Genomic DNA, 20,618 nt, shown 5'->3' with positions numbered 1-20,618 from the left:
GATGAGAAAGAGCAGTGAATATTCATGTCACTGAAAATTAGCTTGAGGTCTACAAGCTGTCACATTGTCCTCTAAACCTTAGGACTCGGGAACTGGTCCAGTTACAGATCCATCCCAGAGATGGTATCTGTGTGTGTGTGTGTGTGTGTGTGTGTGTGTAGTAGAACTGACTGAAATCAAGAATGATGATTCACCACAATCAAGCTGCCATATAGATCTAAAAGGCAAAACCTATCTATTTAATTGAATAGTTACTTATTAAAGACCAGGGTGGGACAAATGAAGTGTGAAACCCTGCCATCAGGAGATATCAGTCTAGCAGAGGAGGCAGACAGCAGAAGAGCTAGAGCATTATAATTCTAATGATTAATGAGGGCTACTCTGTTGCTCGAATTTCACATTCATTTACGGACAGCTGAGTACTACAACCTCCACTCCTGCACAAGGTCAGGGATTTGTCCTCTTTGCCATCACATCCCAGTGGCTGGAAGAGTTCCTGGCTCACAGTATGGTCTCAGTAAATGTTTATCCTAATTGATTAATGCACGAGGAAATAAGTCTTATGAAATAAGTATTATGATAACAATTTCAAAGATTAGGAAACTGATGCTAAAAAAGGCTGAGTAACTTGCTAAGAGTATATAGCTAGCAGTAGGTGCCAGAGTCAGGATTCCAAGGCTAAGGACACTCGTATAAGATTTCCTATTTCAGTCACACATTTGCCTTTTAAATATCATTCACAAATAAACACTTTGAAACTGATATGTGGAAAAACAGGTGTGGTCTTTACTTAGTATGAGTCAATTTGTACAGCTGAAATAGAGAAAAACATTAATTGTCATTCGATCCACCTAAAATGCCAGTGCCCTTAAAAATAGGGCCATTAGTAATGCAAATATGCGGTCCCCAGGATTGTGAAAAGCTTGCTTAACCAAACAACTGGTCTCATGAGGCAAGCCTGCTTCCAGAATTCTTTCTGGCTGGGCTGCTCTCCATTTTCATATAAATGGCCAGCCTGCCAGCCCCTAAAGAGCTAAATATCTATAGCTTGTGACCAAAATTCTGTAATGAGAAAACCCTGTGTACTGTATATTCAAAGTCTCCCACTTTTCATGTACTCTGATCACTACATGTCGCTATTAGGGCATCGAAATGGCCATTTTAAACCTCATCAGGACTAGGTCTTGAGGATACAGACCTGTCATTTCTTTTTACTGGAAATACATAAAGCAAATATACGGGTGTGGTAGAAGCAACCCTTCAAGTTGAACAAGATGAAAAGAATATTTTCTTGAAATGGAAGTTTTCCAGGGCTCAAAGACATTTGGTCAGCACTTCTGGAAATCTATAGGAAACCAGTTAAATTTATTTTCTCTGCAAGTCTCATATTATAAAATAAGTTATAAATTAAACCAAAATACCAATCACATGTTGTCATCTCCCTTTCTCTTGTTCTCTCATTTATTTGTTTTATTAATATCCTCTTGTTTTTAATGGCATCCAGAATATTTGTATAATACATCTTTCTATGATAAACATTGATTTTTAAAGAAAGAAAAATAAGTTAAATAAATGATATATGCAATAACATTTTTCTCATTTATAATGCTAAGTCAGAGAGATACATTTTTTCTGATATTGATTTAATGGGGATGAAAAATGCTATAGTTCTTGTATTGGTCCATGACTCGTTCTTCTTGCCAGAATTAAGAAACCAAGGCCAATTCAAACTAAACAAGTAAAACTTAATGAAGAATACATATAAAGCATACTTAGGGTTATAATTAATTTCACAGTAAACAATTTAACTATTTATAAATAGTAAAATATGTTATTGCTGATACTCATTTTACTTTGGTTGTCAAATAGCATCATTTAGTGAATTGATAGGTACTATAAATGTTGCTATCCCCTAGCTCAGGGGCCAAAAACTTTTTCTATAAAGAGTCAGATAGTAAATATTTTAGACTTGGTGGGCCACATATGTTCTCTGTGTTATATTCTTCTTTTCCTTTTTTTTTAAAGAATATCTTTTAAAAACATTCTTAGTTCATGGACAGGATCTGGCCAGTGGCCTACAGTTTGCCAACTCCTGCCTACCTGTTCTAGCTTTGTCCCAACATGACAAAGCTCTAAACCTTTTGCTGATATTCTTTTTTTTTTTTTTTTTTTGTGGTATGCGGGCCTCTCACTGTTGTGGCCTCTCCCGTTGCGGAGCACAGGCTCCAGACGTGCAGTCTCAGCGGCCATGGCTCACGGGCCCAGCCGCTCCACGGCATGTGGAATCTTCCCGGACTGGGACACGAACCCGTGTCCCCTGCATCGGCAGGCGGACTCTCAACCACTGCACCACCAGGGAAGCCCTGCTGATATTCTTACCTTGGTTGAATGGAGAAGGAAAGGTTTGCTAAGAGGTGAGAAAAATAAAACTTTTCCAATTCAATTGCTTTTTTTTCCCCTTTATAGTTGCGTGCCCAAATGTACAATTCACTAGTATAGACAATCGTAGGGCCTGCTATGTGTCAGCATAGGGGCTCAGGGTTCCCCCAACCCAATCGCTCAGAGAGCAAACTCTCAGTAGTATAAAGACTCAGTTCTAACAATACATACAAATGAAAGGGCTGCTTTTATAGTGAACTCTGTGTATGTGCATGTGTGTGTGTGTGTGTGTGTGTACATGAAGTCCAGCTGGTCTGAATCTGTCCTTTCATTTGGCAAATGATCATTAAGAACTTGCACATCTCAGGCACCATGCAAGATCTAGGGGATCCAATGGAGCTCAAACCTGGAAGGCATGTGCCCCTGTGGCCCTTGAAGCAGAGAAGGGGAGATAGAAATAAACATGGAAGAAAATAAACAAAGGAAGTGATGAGTACCAGTGTCTGGGTGAGGGTCAATTACTTTTTAAAGTACAAAGTCTATCAACTGATTATTAAGCTCAAATATAGTAACCCCTCCAGGAATATTCAATTCAGGTCAACAATATTCACTCAAATTGAGGTGTCATATGTGGAAAAAAAAGGGATTTTTTTCATTTTGAATTAATGTATCCATTGCTTTCATTCTGGAGTGCTAAATAGAAAAGTCTGGGAAAAGTTGCTGATTTGCTTATAATAGTAAATATTACATAAAAAATACCAGCCTCGGGCTTCCCTGGTGGTGCAGTGGTTGACAGTCTGCCTGCTGATGCAGGGGACACGGGTTCATGTCCCGGTCTGGGAAGATCCCACATGCCGCGGAGTGGCTGGGCCCGTGAGCCATGGCCACTGAGCCTGCACATCCGGAGCCTGTGCTCCGCAACAGAAGAGGCCACAACAATGAGAGGCCCGCGTACTGCAAAAAAAAAACAAAAAACAAAAAAAAACCAAAACAGCCTCTAATGTGAAACTTATCAAGAAGAAATAACAACTGTCATGGAATATCAATATCTCTTTTTAATAATCTGGTAATCTTCATAACTTTCACAGAAAGATCTTGGCAGTTTACCCTAATTGTCAGCAAAAATGTAATACCCAACAGAAAATTCTATTGAGAAAATTTCCGAAATTTTATCAAGTGCATAATGCATTTACCAATATATTATGAAGTATTAGTAAAACAGTCCTTCAAGTTAAATGCAGAATATTTGATATCTCTAATTTCACATCCTGTGTTTTCACATTTTTGCTGATCCACAAAATACAATAACGTATAGTATATCTCTCATTGTTATTGCAAATTAGCAAGCTTCTATAACATTATATTTCATTTCCTTACCATTAGTACATTCAGATCATGCGACTTATTAAACTGGCATTCATTCTAAACTGATTTATTTTGCTTTCCATGTCACTATTTTAAATTTATTTTAAATATAATTTTAATTAATCAAAATAACTACGTAGAGCACACAGTTTTTCTGCCATAAATCCTGCCTTGGGGACTTTATTGAGTTCTTGAGGTATCAAGTTATATTTCAAGAAAGTTTTGATAAACCTCATAAGAGAAAAAGTTGGAGAAAAGCCACTAAGATCAGGTTTTAAAATGGGGCCTTCACAGAGAAAGCAAAAAGATGAAGACAGTTTGACAATGAGGAACAAAAGGCTGGAGCAAGCCAAGTCTTCTCAAATGCAATGAAGTTTAGAGTAAAAGAGTACACAGTTCTATTATTCACAAATTTGGATTATGGCTGGATATGGCTGTTAGATATAAAATGGAATGGAAGGAGAAATTGCAAGAGAACTAGGAAAATCTCTTTGTCTTAAAGATAATATAAAATAGGCTTTTATTGATCATTACTGTATATGAACATAGAATAAGATTTAATTCCTGGATTTTTAGTATGTCATAGGGATTTTCCCTTTTTCTTTCCCTTCTGTTTCCTTGAGGAGAGATTTCCAGGAGTCAGTCTTTACCACCACTTCTCACTTATTTATGTGAGTGGTAAATCTGGGGGGAAGACATTGAGCCTGCTCAGCTCTGGCCCACCAGGGTTGTTTTCTTGTTTTTTTCCTTTTTTATTTCTTTTCTTTTCTTTTTGGCAGCCCTTCCTTGTGAAGCTGACCCTTTCCTCTCCTCTGTACCCTAGGATCACAGAGAAGGCAATGCCTTGTTTTGGGAGGTCGCTTGTTTTCCAGTGCTGCCTGTGACTGGGTGGGTGAATCAATCTCACTCAGGGATGAAATAATAGCCAAATCCTCCAATCAATTATTTCTCTGTCCTCCTGTGTTTCAATTGGTTCTGAACTGACAGAAATGTTACTTACTTGTCCCATAGAGTCCCAACAGTAGAGGGCGCCCCACTGGATTCAGCATCAGGAAAGCTGGGTTCCAAGGCTGATTTTACCGCTAACCTATTCTAGCACCTCAGGAAAGGGCTGCCCCAACTTCGCCAAATTTTATTTTTCTGTAATGGCAAAGTTTGCACTGGCTTATTCCTAAGGTTCTTTCTACACTTGATCCATAAAATTGACCTAAAATGATGTCTTAATCGAGAAATATTTTTATTAAAATTAAGACTTTTTATATAAATAAAACAGCTATTGTTAACTGGCTACTTATTATGTGATAGCTATTCTGCCAAACATTTTATATTCACTAGCTTACTTTTAATTTTCACAACAATCCTGTAAGGTATCAGTCTTAATGCTTTTCTACAAATAAGGAATCTGAGTTTAGGAATCAAGCATATATCCCAAGGTCATATAGCTATGAAAATGTAGATTTGGGATTCATCTAGGTCAGTGTGGCTTTAAATTTCACATCGTTACCTAACAAATAGTCTTACATCAAAATTTCTTAGTATGGGCCTCCCTGGTGGCGCAGTGGTTGAGAGTCCGCCTGCCGATGCAGGGGATACGGGTTCGTGCCCCGGTCTGGGAGGATCCCATATGCCGCGGAGTGGCTGGGCCCGTGAGCCATGGCCGCTGAGCCTGCGCATCCGGAGCCTGTGCCCCGCAACGGGAGAGGCCCGCGTACCGCAAAAAAAAAAAAAAAAAAAAAAAAAAAAAAATTTCTTAGTATATCTTTTATATACAAGATAAATTAATTAAAATATTCTAACACTAGTCATATGATTTGTCCCCGAAAGCCCATTGTCATTTTTCCTCTGTATATTTATCTGTACACACATAATAATATAGTTTTAAAAATTCACAGATATATATGTACTATATATTACATATTAATATATATTATTTTATATACTATGTTATAGATTAATATATTTATTTTTATATAAAATATACTACTCTCTATGTTATATATTGTGAATATATATGTACACACATACACTATTTTTTTTTAGTTTTCTGTATCTTCAACATTTTATTTAATCAACGTATAAAACTTTAAATTATGTATTATAACTAAATTCATAGATCAAAAACAAAGAAAAATAACTGTTCCTCATAGTTTACTGTGGGTGTCTTAAATCACAATTTAGCTTTAGATCACAGAAAAAAAATTGATAGAAAAACTACTAGTACTTTCTCATTATATCAATTTATCTTCCTCAAGTATTAAATGTCTTTATGTATATAATTTTGTTTAAAAAAGAAAAGACCTGGAATCCCTAAAATGACTAAATCTAGTAAAATTGGAGAAGCTATCAACTTCTATTTTTTAATAAATAATAATTAAATTTCACTTATAATTTTTAGGTTTTGCATGAATCACTAATTTTCTTATGCACTCCAAGTCAATGAAAATACCCCCTTAAGAATTTTAATGCTTCCTAAAGCAATTAAAATATAGTACTTGAATAATGGCAAGCTTAATATCCTCGAGAAAAGATAGAGTGACTTAGTTTATATTTCCTTTTATGTGAATCCACTTTGGATTTAAAGGTAACATGATCTGTAATTAAAATGCCTGAAACAAGAAAAGACATCATAAAAAGTTTTGTGAAGCATCAGCCTCCCAAGAATCATTATAGAATTAAAGTCAACAGATTTGCATTATCCTGCAGAAAGACCCAACATTAAAAAAAAAAAAAAAAACAAACACAGAACAAAACAAAAAAACCTTTTCTCCACAGTGTAAAGCCAATGAGAAGAGTAGAGTATGACACACTGGACTCCCATTTTAACTCTGACACATACTACTTGTGTGACCTCTGAAAGTGGACCTCTACTGGTGTCAGTTTCCTTTGGTCTGCCCACTCCAAAGAGTCATGTGAGGTAACCGACACAAACTTCCTGCAACATACAAAGAGCTCAACAAATCATAGCTATTATGTGAGTGAGGATGTAATAGTGTATTCATATATTTCCAAACAAATGCTAATAAAATCTCATATTTTCTCCCCAGATAATAAGGAGTTATCAATAGCCTGATTATTCAAGCCAAAAACAATCTATTCCATAAAAAAGCATTAACACATTTATAGTCTCCCCTTTGTCCTAAACTTGTACATTAGCTCTCTCTATTTTTTGTATTATAATGAAGTCACTCCTTAAAAATAATAAAAGTAAAAACAACACTGTTATTTCCTATATCTGAAGAATCAAACTTCAAAAATATGATAGATGTGAAATACTATAAACGTAACAGTGTACTACATTACACTGAAGCATCTCTAAATATTCATGTGCTTAACAAATGTTTTCAGAGTAATATCTGTTATGGTATGTTCTAAAACGTGGTAAAGCTGGTCATCGTAGAAAAAATGGTTATCTTTTTCATAGACCTATATAAATCCATCCATAAATAAGATATCTTTTATGGGCTAGTGTGAAAGATTTTGGACTTCTACGGCAATAATAAGGTTTTATATACATATATATCACGTTCCCCAGGGAAACACATTTTTGATGTATACTCATTACTGACCTGACTAGAAAAAATAGTATCAAAGTTTCAATAAAGAATTTTAAAGACCGATATTAGAAAGCAATATTGAATTGTTACACCCCATTTCCAGGCACGCAACTTGTCTGATTTTACCCAAAGGGTGTTACATATCTGGGATTCTAAGTCTATTTAGAATATGCTGCAGTTTACACCTACCAGGCATACTTATGTCTTTAACTAAATTAGTAAACAGTCTGTAATGCTCCCTGTGATTTTTCTGACCTGAGAAAACTATAAATATACCTTCCAGTTGTCTGTCCACAAAATACACACCTAACATGTTTTGAGGCATGACAATTTCTGAAAAACAGAGATATTTATAATTCTAAACACCCAAGCCACATTCTTTAGTGTTTTATTTTTCCTTTTGGCATTTACAAAATAATATCTATTCAATATTTTTCTGTTATTTTCACAAATCCAGGCAGATACAGTTGTGTCCCCTTTGTTGTCGAAAAGCTCATTTAATTTTTTAAGTACCTGTTTGGGGGTGCATATTCTCTTGGAGAGTCCCAGACTTTCTCAAATACTAGGTTAATATATGTTGTAATATTTGGTATGCCTTCCGCTGTGCATCAATTCTCAGAGTGATAGTGAAATCTTTTATAGGATTGGTTGAAAATCAAATGCACATGGAAGTAATTTGTAATCTATGAAATCTCTCTGCCCTAGTGTCACCCACCACGAGGGAACACGATAGGTAATTTCATGACTGGAGAGATACTGATGATGTTAAATCCAAGTTACTCTTAATCTTGAACATTCAGTTTGTGTGTATGTGTGAGCCTACAGGGAATGGATGTTGGAAAATGACCAGAGATGGATCGTTTTGCAGAAAAGTCTTCATGTTAGGGGTGAAAAGACCTAATCTTTGCAGTCAGATAAACTGGGATGCCATTGCCAGTCCTGCTAAGTACTACCTACTTATTAGACATGTTACTGTTAGTTTCATCACCTATAAGTAGGGATATTCATTCCTACTTCATAGCATTGTTGGAAAGATTAAATTTCATATTTGTGTAAGGCTCCTGGCACATAAAACTTCTGGTACATCATTATCTTTCCATAATGTTCCTGTCATTCAGTCCTCCTTCCCTTTCTACATCATTTAAATTAATTTCAGCCATTAGTTACTAAGACTTTGTATGGGGCTTGCCTGGTGGCGCAGTGGTTGAGAGTCCGCCTGCTGATGCAGGGGACACAGGTTCGTGCCCCGGTCTGGGAAGATCCCACATGCCGCGGAGCGGCTGGGCCCGTGAGCCATGGCCGCTGAGCCTGCGCGTCTGGAGCCTGTGCTCCACAACGGGAGAGGCCACAGCAGTGAGAGGCCCGCGTACCGCAAAAAAAAAAAAAAAAAAAAAAGACTTTGTATGATAATACAGTAGGCGCTAAGGATGCTGCCCTTAAGCAGCTTAAACGCTAGTGAGGGAGGTACCCACGCAGCCCATATTCTACATACACAAACAAACAAGGACACACAACTAGCAGCTCTTTGTGTTAATGGTGTCATTTTTGCCCTTCCATTCCCTCTCTTCCCACAAACTGAACCCTGACTGGCCATCAATCATCAGACCCCATCAGATCTACTCCCTGTAAATATTTTGCATCTATTTTATTCTTTGCATTCTCCTGCTGGCCACTATTCCATTCTTTGTGCTCCTCTGCTGGCCACTGTCCTAACTTAGGCTCATAGTAATGCAGGTATTTCAAGAGTTTCTCAACAAGTTTTCCTTCCTCAGCATTTTCTAATGCATATTTTGCAACACTAGCTTGGTTATTATCATTCAACACATTTATTTCCTTCTTCTACTTTCTAAAACCTTTGACTTCCCCATGCAAAACAAAGCCCATTTGTTTAAATCAGTAAAGACCTTGACCTCTTCCTATAATTCTATCTTCTTCTAACCGGCCAATCCATTCCAGGTCATAATGATAATAAATGTTCCTTAAGCATGACCTGCATTCTTTTGCTTTCCCCCTATTTCTCAAGTTGGAACTACCTTCAGTGACACATCCTTCTCTCTTCACAAAGTATCATCTTGTCAAATCTCACCCAAACTTCGCAATACTGATCTGTATTGTTGGCATGAATCTTTCTTCCCTATTCTCATACCTATGTTATGACCTCCATAAGTATGAGCTCTCTCAGAAATATGCATGCATGTGCCTATATATCTCGTCCACTGGAATGTGAGATCCTGAAGGACAGGAAATCTCAGACCCAGTTATGGATTTCCCTAGGCCTTAGAATAACACTTTGCTTTTCTTTCAAGAGGCTTAAAAAGAGAGTCTCTCGAAGGGAACTGGGTTCAGCTTCACTTAGGCAAACTGTTCTCACTAATTTATCTTGCATTTCTCTCTCATTTATTCAGATATTATAATACCTTTTTCAACTATTTAACGTAGTTCCCTAACCCTTGACTAGTGACATTCAGTCCCATACTCCCTTTTATTTTACACAGTTTAACAGCTTCCTTTCATGAGTGGAGTATATAGTCATCTTCCCATACTGGTTACAGAGAAGCCACATAATGTTATTTGCCCAATCTGGCCTTTGTGAAAACCTGAACTTACAGTAGAAATTTCATGACTGAGTGAACTGACCACAGCTTAGAATATACCAGATATCCACAAGAGAAAGTCATAAAGTCATAAAGCAGTCATCTACAAGTTGGGTATTCCCTTTAACTAGTGCTGCATAGCAAACTACTCCAAATCTTAGCAGAGGCTTAACACAATGACAATATTTATTTTGCTGGAATCTGAAATTTTGTTTTTTTACACACTCTACTTTACTTAGCATCAGGTGTGTGGCTTGAAGACCGGGGGGCTGGAAATAAATGAAGGCCTACTCATTTACCTGGCTGATCAACTGGAATTTTACTTGAGGCTGTGGTCAGAGCACCTTTAGATGGCCTTTCCAAGTGACTTCCTCACAGCATGGAGGCTGGGTTCTAAGGGCAGGCATACTAAGAGGAAGATGTGGAAGCAATAATGCCTTTTATGATCACTTCAGAACTCCGCCCCATTTCAGCTGTAGTAACAGGCCTCTCAGGTTCAAAGGGGAAGGCACAAAGGACCCAGCGTTTGGTGGAGCAATGCCAACATCATACTGTTATGAAAGTATGTGGATGGGAGATACTGGTGTGTAATGTTTGGAAAACACAATCTTCCATATTAAGATTGAAGATGACATATACAGGCATAATCCTCCTGTCTCTTGATAATGTTCCTAGTGCATATTATGGGATGTGGGTTGCTATGATAATGGTGAGGAGGAGACTAAGATGATCAAATCTATTGCCCTGTAGAGCAGAGTTTACTCTCTGGAGTCGGCATTAAGACATCTCATAGCTAACTATAGATATTAACAAGTTCTAGGGTACCTGTTTAAGGATGCAGATTTCTGGTAACCAGAGATATAAAATTGGTAGGTCTGACCTAGTGACAAGGTATGTGACACACACCTTCAGTGATTCTGAGGTGGTTGATTCAGGATCTACACTTTGAGAAACACTAGCTTCTTCTATGGTTTCAGCACATACCATATAATAAAGATAATCCATTTGTATGAATCTTTTCAATACACAACCAGCATTGTAAAGGGATAGAGTGGAGGGAGGGAAAATGACCAGCTGTGCTGATATTTTATTTTCTCAGCCTTACTGCCGTGGTCTTTAGATGCCAATTAACTGGTACTTGCCAAATAAGATGTAGGATGTGGGAAACAGAAATTGTTAAATATGGTCAATCTCTATACATATTTCTTCATCTCAAACTTCAAAATAATTCTGCATTTTACATAAAAAAAAAGCTGAAGCTTAGGGAGATGAAATTGCATTCCGTCCGAAAAATTGGGAGAGGTAGGGGCCAGGATCCAGTTTCTCTAACTTCAAAGACGTCACCTGTTTGTCCACTAGCCTTCAATGATCAGCATAGGTGGAACAAAATCTAAAGTTGATTGCGTGTCCTCCATCACTTATGTGAATAATTTACTTAAAATCAGACATCCTACAAGGATCATGAAAAGGCTTTTCACTCCCAACAGTCTAGACAGTCTCTGATAACACTTGCCATAAATATGTTTCATCCCAAAGTCATCTTGTCTCCACAATGCAGCACTGAACATAGAGGTTCGCCCAAATACTCTCTGAAATGGTTTACGAGATAAAACACCCCTCTTTCTGAAAAAGATTGGCACCTCTTTTAGGTAACCCTGTTCCCACAACTGAAGATGAATCAAGTTGACCTTCTGTCTGGGCAAGAATATAAGTTTCTCTCTTAAACCTTCTCAATTTGGGAACCACTTTTCCTTCTTAACTGTAAGTTTTTCACTTTAGCACACAAGGTAGCTGATCTGCACTGCAGGAACCTGTGAGGATTCAGTCATGAGTTAACTGACACCCAACACAGACCAAAGGCTCTCCTAAGACTTATGACATTGGAGGCAGAATAATGGGCATATTAACTCTCCCTTCTCCCAGCCTCCAGGCGTTTCCCTCACTATGAAGCTTAATCATCAGGAAGTGGAAAACCTTGGCCATTTCCTTTTATCCCCTGCAGAAAGGCCTTCTCTGAGCACAATTGAATGTTATGTTCTCAGCCTGCAAAGTGAATCAATATCAGAACGGTCCATTTCAGTAGTCTTTTTGTTTCTTTCAGACGTTGTCCGCTTCATTATTCAGCACCTCTTACACAAGGAACCTCATGATAAATTTCTCCTAAAATTTAGTCCCAGGGAAAGGTTTGTTTCTAGACATGAATGTGTTTGTTTTCTTCTGTCAGACGAGAAAAAAAGAAAATGTGTAAACCAATGTGTTTATCTTCTTGCTTTGCCTGCTAAAAAACTTAGAGCCATTTTGCGTGCCCAACTATAGTAATTCACTTATACCAAGAGCCTGCTGACATCTACTTGGTTTTCTTGCTCCTTTTGGAAAGTTTCTTATCATCTTGCATTTTTATTTGTATTACTTTTTTGGTTACAATTTTTTTTGGTTTAAAGAGTAAATTATAAAGAATGCAGAGTAGAATAAAATAACTAGAGATAAAATCATTTAAAACATCTCCCAAGACGATGATTCTTCACCCTAGCATTTTGTTAATTTTCTTTCAATAAAAGTTGCAGTAACAGCATTTTCTGATTAGTTCTAGCATGCAGGTATTAGAAACCCAGAAAGCCTTTTTTTTTTCAAAATTACTCCTTTCACCTCTTATCAACACATTAGGGAAATCATGTCATTGTCAAGTGTTGCTGTCAATCATCTGTCAGTTACCAAGATGATGGCAAATAGCGTAGTCATGTCACATCTGGACTACTTTTAACCTCTTTATTTCTGTAGCCCAGATCACTCTGACTTTAAAATAAGGATTACACTTCTCTTTAGATTTCTATAAGGTACTGAGGTAACAATGCATGAATAGTGTCCAAACCTAGACTTTCATAAATTCATAGGTATTGATATGGGACTAGTACTGCTTTACAGATTGTTCACCTAAACAAATATCTCTTTTAATGAGTAAGACAACATGGTGTTTAGTGGATAAAGCAGAGACCCCAAAATGTGAAAAATTACACTGAAATGTATCTGTAAAGCTAAAACTAGAAGTGAATCTATTCATATTCTCTCCAAATTTGTGACACTAGTATCATAATGAATAATTTAGCGGCTTAGTCAGGAATTTCCCTTGTAACCAAGACTTCATTTTAATTGGTCAGTTCCCTAAAATATTACACATGTTTAGAAAGGTTACAATCTTCTCAACTGGGTCACTTGAAAGTACTTTACTGTTCACTTATGTCCTATAAACATTTTCGTATAATTTGCCTGAATTACACATAATAAAGGGTTGCTTTTCTTGTGTTCAGACTGTAAAGTCAAAGCAAAGGAAAAGCACCTTTATGGAAAGGTTTTCACCTTCACCAACTCATTGTCTTTACAGGACTAAGAGCTCTAGTGTTCAGGGTATGTGACTGCTCCCCCTCCCCTCCACAGACACACTTTCAGAGTGTGATTCCCTCCTCTGATCACGATGCTGAAATGAAAATTTGGTCAAGTGTCTCCCCCACAGACACGGATGTAAGCACCGTAGGGACCCCGACTACAATTTACAGACAGAGAACTTTACAGGGCTTCTGAGATTCTTTGTGAGAAAACGGTACAGTGTTTGCCAGATACTTCCAATTGCTTAATGGAGTTTTACAAAGTAATACTTTTCATAAACAGCCCTGAAATGAATATACACCACACACGTGCACACGTTATGTAGTGGGGATTTGGGTTTCATATTTTAAATAAAATATATCCATGAGCATCGTGTGGGCTTGGAGCCCCTTCAATGTCTTCTTCTCATCTCCAGAAATATCAGGTCTTGTGTACAAATGGATAAGGGGCTGTCCCTTCAAAACAGACAGCTATTACTACTCACAGAATGAAGAAGCCTATTTAGTAGTAAATTTTCATTAACTGGAAATTAATTCACATCAGTAAAGGTGGTATTTAACATACACTATGATTTCCTTCCTAGTTACATGCCACTTCCACACAAACATGAAGAGTAAACGACATGGAGAAAGATCATTTAAAAATAACTGGTCACGCTCTCCCAAAAGATGCTGAAGATGACCAGGGTTCTGAGGTACTCATTAGACTCCACCAAAATGTGTGATTAACACAGTAAATGAATAGCGTTATTTATGCCCTGGATGCTAAAAGGCAAACACCACACCCAAAATGGCTTTTTAAGAGATTAGGCTGCACTAATCTTAATCTAGCATCACTTTGTTTACAAAAATGAAAATCCGTATTAAGGGACATTAGAAATACATGCCCTATGGGACTTCCCTGGTGGCGCAGTGGTTAAGAATCTGCCTGCCAATTCAGGGGACACGGATTCGAGCCCTGGCCCAAGAAGATCCCACATGCCGCAGAGCAACTTAGCCCATGCCCCACAACTACTGAGCCTGCGCTCTAGAGCCCGCGAGCCACAACTTCTGAAGCCCACGTGCCACATCTACTGAAGCCCGCGAGCCACAATTTCTGAAGCCCACGTGCCACATCTACTGAAGCCCGCGCGCCTAGAGCCCGTGCTCTGCAACAAGAGAAGCCCCGGCAATGAGAAGCCCTCGCACCGCAACGAAGAGTAGCCCCTGCTCACGGCAACTAGAGAAAGCCCGCGCGCAGCAGCAAAGACCCAGCGCAGCCAAAAATAAATAAATAAATTTATTTTAAAAAAAGAAAAAAGAAATACATGCCCTAGGGATTTCATATTGGTAATATTTTATTATGCACATAATAGTAAAAAACATTTTACAAACTTCATTTTTAAAATAAACTTTTCCTATTTTATAATGCAAATGGAATGAAATAAACTTCTGCAGTTTTTTAAAACTTATAAAATGAATTACTGGAATCTATGGAGAGCTTCCATCTTTAAAAAAAACATATACTCTTTTCAGTTTTACAGCATGTCCTGCATTACACACGGTAATGCATCTCTGTCTCATTTCCTTCTAGGAAGCAAAACATAAATCATGTACCTGTTGCTCTAGGCTGTGTGAGATCAAGTTTCCAGTGTCCATCTTCTCATTTCCCTCCATACACTGTGATACTGAGGACAGTTATAAAAATACATTATACTCATTTCTCTTTAGTTGTTAACTGACTGACTAGTAGTTTAGGGAAGATAATTCTTCAATTTAATGAGATAGATTTCTTTTCCAGCTCCTAGTTTATGGAGGTCCACCCACAGAACTGCCTGATCAACACTTCTTAACTTTTGGAAACTCACGCCTTCACTCATGAGCAAGACATGACTACCACTCTGAAAAGCTTCTGAAAAGTGAGGAGAGTTGTAAACAAATTCGGAGAACTCACATCTGCAAATTTGCTAAAATGTATGATGGGCAAAAGGGAGATTTTCTGCATCAATGTTTAATCGTTTAGAATTAAAGCTATACACATCCATTTTCTTTCTAGAAATATAAAGCCAGAAAATATAACTATCAAGTAGACTCCTCAGAAGAGAAATTTCCTTTAGGTGCTAAAACTTGCCTACAAATTAGAAATGACAAAACATTATAGAAATCATAGACGCTAGGAGTAGGGAGAGACCTAATACGTTTCTGATGATGAGGGGTAACAGTTGATGAACACCTGCCATGGGCTGGGTGTGATGAAAGTGCTTTTACATAGATTTCTCTTTTAATACTCATAAGAAGCATATGATGAAAATATTATTACTGTCCCTATTTTATGGATGATCAAAGTAAGGCTTAAGAGAGGTTAAGAAACTTGCCCAGGGTCACACAGCCACCATGAGAAGTGCTTGGATGGATCCTAGAGAGCCTGGCTCCAGAGTCCAGACCCTGTCACACTTTTAGTGAAGCAGACTGGGGAAATTACATATCCAGAGCCATCCAGCCACTTAGGGGCACAACCAGAATTAAAACCAAGGCCAGCCTGGCACTTAAAAATAATACTTCTTGATGAAGGAAAACAGAAATAGACCCACAGACATAGAAAGCAAACTTATGGTTACCAAGGGGGGAAGGCGGGGAGGGATAAATTAGGAGGTTGGGATTAACTGATACACACTACTATAAATAAAATAGATAAAAAAATTAGGACCTAGTGTATAGCACAGGGAATGATGCTCAATATTTTGTAATACCTATAAGGGAAAAGAATATAAAAAAGAATGTGTGTGTGTGTGTGTGTGTGTGTCACTGTGCTGTACACCTGAAACTAACATGACAGTGTAAATCAACTGGTCTTCAATAAAGTAAAATTTTAAAAAGGAAGGAGCCAGAACAGATGGCATTGCTTATCTGGCCCAAAAAGCAGAAGTGACCCCTATACAGGTGCTCTCCTTTGAGTCTCCCACTTGGACTGGCCTACTCCCCACTACTCTCCATTCTCTCCCCACCCATTCTCCTTGTACCAAGCCTCATAAAATACTCCTGGGTGGATTACACTGGCCAAGCACACCACTGCAACGCTGGCCTGGTGCATGTAAATTGCGTCTCAGTGGGTGGCTATTATATTTATATTGGTTTAAAATGTTTCCATTGCCAATCCATTATGCTGGAATTCCCCCTTGCTGAGGGCAGCTGTGTTATTCTTTTCTTTGACTGAAGCCCAAGAACTATCTCTCCAACTCCTTGGGAACCAACCCTTTAAGAGTAAACATCTTGAGTCCAATGGGGCCCCTTCTTACCCCACTAACACTTGCTAAATCAGAAGCTTTCCCCTCCGGCCCCAATCAGCTCATATTGCTCATTTTCCAAGGAGATAGAAATTGGAGTGGAGTGAGAAAGTGATGTGTTGCCTGTTTTTGCAGAGAGTGAAAGGAACACACTGGGAATAACACTTGTATAAGTAATTCTGCTTCCTTAGAAGGTAAAGTATTCAAGCATCACCACAAAGAGGGTCCAGATGGTTTCGGGTATGTCCATATGAACACCCTTCAAGGAAAATGTAAGTTTGCAAGTGCCCCTTTCAGAACAGATCTCCTAGCAAACATTTATGGCTATCTCATCCTCAAAGTGAAAGTTCATTTGTCCAGCTGAGAGTTCAAAATTAGACTTAAAGTCAAGAACTAATTGAATATTAGTAATATGCATTTTTATGTATAACTGAGCCTAATAATATACATTATTTCAATAATATGCATTTCTATTTATATGGTGATACAATAGAATAGGAAGCAAGTTTACAAATTTAATTGTTCCCTTGAGGGCCAGGTTTAAGCACTACAAACTGATGACTCTCAAGTTAACCTCCCCTACTTGTCCTGCAAATAAAGACCCTTGGTCATAGGGAAAATAAGAGGAAATTTGGAAATATTATTGATACATGTGCAAAGGCAACCCCCCAAAAACCTTTATATGATAGTGTGTCCATTTTATCATTATTAATTAAGGATTCATACCTAAGAATCATACTGTTGCAATAAATACAAATTACAAATAATAATTCTCCCTGTTAAAAAAAGGGGGGGGGAAGAGATTACTCTCCTGTCCTTTTTTCTTAGGGCATTTACTTTAGAAAACTTAAAATTGTAAGTACTTTCTTCCATCTTTGAAATCTATAAACGTATATCCTTTTGAAAATGATAGGCTTTGGCATCTTTAAGACCCAGGAATGCCTTTCTCGAGGACTCAGGAACATCCAGGGAGGCAGCGCCCCTACCTCCAGTGCTCAGTTTCTGGGGGGTTGAGGATAAGGGAGGGTAGGAGCCTAACTTCAGTGGGCACCTTGCTCCAAGTTGCAAAACTACCTATTCACATAAAGATATGAGAAGTACTACCTGGCTAGTGCAGGAAGGAAGGATTTTCGGGAGGAAAGTTCAATGGGAATTTGGAAATTTTTCCTTAGGGGCACAAAATTTAAACTTATATCACTATGGAAAGATTAGCACTGTTGAAATTGAACTCCCTTGGTGAGAGTTGTAGCAGAACAGTATCTCCTGTTAAACTTACTGTCGGATTCCAGCTAACTCAATCTCAATTTCTTTGCTTTTTAAAGCCCCCCAAAGCTTTATAAAATGCCACTGATATACTTTCTCTTATGACACGGATCGGTACAGTCATATAGGAAAGTATTCCTGACTCTATCTCCATGAGATTTCAAATAACAGTGTTGCCTTCTTATAATATTTTATTTCAAACCAGTAAAGTCTTTAGTCATAGAAATCATAGGCTGCCCTGCTCAACCTTACAAAGCAATAGGTCATTTTCCAACACAAGACAAAAACAAAATGCAGCAAAAACCCAGTGTGTTGTAGAACTGGATTCCTATTTTTTTTCCTTCTCTTTATTTCTATATCATTGTTGTTCATCTGCCTCTTTTTTTCTGCATTAAGCCTTTATGCATTCTATTTTATATCTTTGTACAACAATTCAACTTTTGTTTTACATACTGAGCATATTGATTTATCTTATTTTATTTTTTGTTGGCTTCTTTTTTCACATTTTTTTCCTATATAATATTTTCTAACCATGCAGGAGTTTCTTTTATACCTTATGCTTTACACTCTTTCTTTCTCTCCTTGATTCCATTTACCTTTACTCATTTTTACACCTTACTCATTATCCCTTTTTCCCGTTATGAGCCCCCGAAATTCATTTGTTGAGTACCCCAAAATTGTGTACCCCCAAATAAATATGTTGAAGTGCTAAGCCCCAAGTAACTCAGAATGTGGCTATATTTGGGGATAGGATCTTTTAAAGTAAGATGAGGTCACAGGGGTGGGCCGTAGTCCAATGTGACTGGTGCCCTGTAAGTAAAGGAGATTAGGACACAGCCCATACAGACTAAAGGAGGACCAAGTGAGGACACGGCCAGAAGGCTGCCGAGGAGAAAGGCTTCAGAGGAGACCAAACTTACTGAAGCCCTGATCTTGGGCTTCTGGTCTCCAGAACTGTGAGAAAATAAATGTCTGTTGGTTGAGCCCCCCCAGTGTGTGCAATTTTGTGATGGCAGCCCTAGAAAGCTCATATACCCTCTGTTTCCATGTTTCCGCCTCTTTACGTTCTTATTAGAGCTCATCCTTGTTTTTTGCATATTCAGAGCAGCAGGCATGCCCTGGGGCTCCCTCACTTTTCTTCCTCCTATTTATTCACTTATCTTCTTCTCTATTAATTAACACATGAAATATTAAAAAATATTCAAAAGTGCTTTTATTGCTCTGTGAGGGTTTCAACTTCTCTGTAATGTAGTTTCATTGTCTGGAAAATGGAGAGGATCAAAGGATTCATCTCTTACAGGAGGTGCAGAGATTTGACATATTAACCCATAAAATGCCGAGAACAGTGTCTGGCACATAATAAGCCAAAACAAATGTTGGGTAGTGGTGTTATCATCATTGTTCTTTCATCCCACAGGTATCCACTGAGTGCTGATCCAGGGCCAGGAACTAGATTCATGAAGCTCATGGACAAGTGGGAAATACAAGAGAAAATAAAAACTAACCAACAAGTCAAGAAGTGCTGGCAGATTGTGATAAACGCTATATAATCGATTCTAAAAGGTGATGTGATACAATGAGATGGGGTGGCTATTTTAAATCAGGTGCTCTTTGTAGAAGTGACTTTAGTTCTGAAAAAAAAGAAAAAAGAAAAAAGAAAAAAGCCAGCCCTGGGCCTCCCTGGTGGCGCAGTGGTTGAGAGTCCGCCTGCCGATGCAGGGGATACGGGTTTGTGCCCCGGTCTGGGAGGATCCCATATGCCGCGGAGCGGCTGGGCCCGTGAGCCATGGCCGCTGGGCCTGCGCATCCGGAGCCTGTGCTCCGCAACGGGAGAGGCCACAAGAGTGAGAGGCCCGCATACCGCAAAAAGAAAAAAAAAAAAAAAAAAAAAAAAAAAAAGCCAGCCCTGCAAGGCCAGGTGGAGTGGAGAGAGAAGTAGTGAGGATAGTTGGTGCAGAGAGTCTACGCTGGGCATGAGTTTGGTGATTTTAGGAAGCTGGGAGAAGCCTCCTGCTTCAGAGCAGTGGGTAAGAAGGAGGCATGTACAAAATGATGTCATAGGGAGGCCCAGTTCATATGAGACTTTATAAGCCGCTGAGGCTTTGAGAGGTTAAGTAACTTGCTGATGTCACCACTGCCTGCCATTTTGTAGAAAGAGCATGAAAGGAGTGGGACTCAAGAATGGAACCCAAGGGTCAGTGCCATCAGGTCACTCTCTCTCTCTCTCTCTCTCTCTCTCTCTGTCTCCACAGCTTGTGTCAGCATTGTTCTGCATCCGATCTTCATTCTCTCCCTCCAGTCTGTTGTGCTCTAAAAGGGATATTTCAAGGAGAATTCTACTTGGCCCAGCTTGGGTCTCAAGTTCATGACTCACAAAACCACCACACATCTATCCCTGTATTTGGGGGAATGACAGCTCCATCCGGGATCACAAGAGTTGAAGGAGTTTTCCAGAAGGAGGGTGCCAGAGGAAAGCAGTACATTTCCTCTACAGTCTAAAGGGAAGCTCCTCCTGGGAAGCAAGTGTGGAAATGTGTGGTTTGGGCTGGCCCTTGGGCTGCAGAAGGGAGCTTGTCGTGCGGGGGCTGGCGGGAGACCAGGAGCCACAGGACTTGTCCAGCTCTGGGGAAGGGCTGCTCTGGCCAGCCCCCTTTTTTTGTCTCAGTCTGAGCAGGTTTAATACAACCCGTGAAAAGGTATCTCAAGTAACTTTTTTTTTTTTTTTTTTTGCAGTACACAGGCTTCTCACTGTTGTGGCCTCTCCCGTTGCGGAGCACAGGCTCCGGACACGCAGGCTCAGCGGCCACGGCTCACGGGCCC

The sequence above is a fragment of the Mesoplodon bidens genome, assembly GCF_964165515.1.
Source record: "Mesoplodon bidens genome assembly, chromosome: 12".
Classification (NCBI taxonomy): domain Eukaryota; kingdom Metazoa; phylum Chordata; class Mammalia; order Artiodactyla; family Ziphiidae; genus Mesoplodon; species Mesoplodon bidens.
Note: the sequence above shows the minus strand (reverse complement) of the source record.